Below are 2500 nucleotides of genomic sequence, written 5' to 3'. Positions count from 1 at the left end.
GAGATAGAAAGCGCAAAGCAAATCAACAAGAGAAGAAAAATGCGAAGAGATAATGAGGGGCGGTGAGAGATCAAAGAGAGAGAGAGAGAGGAGAGGAGAGAGAGAGAGAGAGAGAGAGAGAGAGAGAGAGAGTTGGTGTAAATAGAGAATAAATTATAATCCATGAAGGAGCCACGAATACCAAGATAGTATATACTGTTTCTTAAGATTATCACCATCTTGAGAACTTCTACACTGTTAAAATTTTGCCGTAAAAACGGTAAAAATCTGAAATAAATGTTGCCAGGCATTTACCATTTTAAAAACAGATATATTGACGTTGTGGAGTGATATTATGGTCACCAACCTATAAAGATAATAACAAAACAGGGTAAAAAATACGGTCGCCTGTATTTTAACAAAATACGGCTGCAATCAATATATTTTTACGGAGAATTTCCGATTAAAATTGCGGATTTTTTTATCAGTGTAGATAAATTGTAATATATTTCAACATTTTTTTTCTATGTAATTGAATACGAATGAATATTGAATTACAGTTTTTTTTTTCTCGTCACTACTTTTTATTATGGGAATAAAAAAGCAAATCTTTTTTCACTTAAAAATTTTAAAATATAACAACCTCGTTTTCTTGTGATTAAAGACGAGTTATTCATAACAAAAACGTCAATTTTTAACAGTCTGGGCAATAAATGTGTACCGTTTGGAAATATCACAGGATTTTTTGGGAATATCTATTTTTTTTTAGGCAAATTCAATTTGAATTAACTCTAAATGTGATATTTTAGAAATATATTTCTTCATGTGCAGTGAAGAAGCTTAAGATATAATTTAATTTCTTAAGAATCCCTCGATTGTTAATAACAAGACGAAAAGATACGTTATAACTTCACTGTTTTAGAAAACCTATTTTTATGAACCAGTTTTCATGCAATTTCATAGCTCCTGAGAATATTACATTTATGAAAGGAAAGAATGTTTGAATTCAGCATTAGAAACAATAATGCATAGCTGAAAAAAAAAAATAAGACTGGCAAACAGCGTATGTTTACTTGCTTAGGTGAGTATTCATTTCCCGAGGAGAGCTGAGCAAGATATGTTGTTCACTTGCTGGACTAGTTTTAGTAGACCTAACGGACTCTTTGCCATAATCATAATTGGATTTGCTTACTGGTCTCGTTAAGGAAGCCAGTAAGAAAAAAATCTCTGCACAGCTTACAGGAAAAAAGGGGTCACACCCATAGTGAAAAAAAAAAAAAAAAAAAAAAAAAATACGCGCGCACAGCCGGTTACAGCCACAGAAAGCTGCTTGTATATCGCGTCTATAATGGCAGCAATTGCCAATGCTTTCACCGGAGGCATGACACGTGGCTTTGGCAACACTGCGAAGGGACGCCTTTAATTCACAACATATTGACCTCGAAACCTCTTATACCAGGATCTTCCAGCGACAAGGAGCTCAACATCCTTCAGAACGAGCCCTTTTCCATAAAATCTCCCTAGGAGGGCTGGAACCTCGATCAGTGTAGTAATTGGGTCCAGATGCTAGAAGGCCCATTGATACCCAATTCAATGACGGTAGTTGCATATTTATTTGTGTCATTCAGCAGACTGGAAACCAAGAAGTGCTTGGCTATTGACTGCTTCTGCTTCAATGTCTGGAAAGTAGGATTTGTGGTATAAAGGAATTCTTTAAAACTGGAAGCGAAGAGAGGATAAAGGAAAAGCTGCATTACTTTGCTTTTATTGCATGTCCGGTCAGTGACGTAACTGCAAGGCAAACCAGGCTTGTTTAACAGAACAAAAGGAATAAGAAATTGACCTATATACGACCAATTTCTTTTCTTAGGTGATGGTAGTAGAATGTTAGGGATACTTATAATAGCGCAGCATCTGTCTCTATTACTCCTAAATTTGATGATACTTTGATGATACTTTAGCCATTATTTAAGAAGGAACAATAAGACATGAAGTCTGAAATAGCATTAGTCATGTTCAACGGAGACTTATGTTGTCTAAAGATGCATTCGATGCCAAATACTTTAACCCACCAATCTTCAAAAATCTTCGTGATCGTTCATTTTTCCTTAGAGTAATCAAAAACTATTTAAGCATCACTCTTGGACTTTATCAATTTAATCACAAATCGAATCAAGTTTAAACTATTATGATCAAAGTCTCCTTTCATATGTAACTAAGAGAAAAGTCACAATGATTACAGCAGGACAATGAAACCTGCACGATGTGGATCAACAAGATTACAGGTTGCGTGAGACACAGCAGCTAATGCCATTAAGAAATTATGAAGGAGATTAGCCTTCTCTATAGCAGGAGAATGAATACCTGACCTAGATGTAAGAAAGGGCCATACAACTTACTGATGAATATATATATATATATATATATATATATATATATATATTTATATATATATACAAATATATATATATATTATAAATATATATATATGTATATATATATGTATATATATATATATATA

Source organism: Palaemon carinicauda, chromosome 11 (assembly GCF_036898095.1).
Source record: "Palaemon carinicauda isolate YSFRI2023 chromosome 11, ASM3689809v2, whole genome shotgun sequence".
NCBI lineage: Eukaryota > Metazoa > Arthropoda > Malacostraca > Decapoda > Palaemonidae > Palaemon > Palaemon carinicauda.
This window is presented reverse-complemented; position numbering follows the sequence as displayed.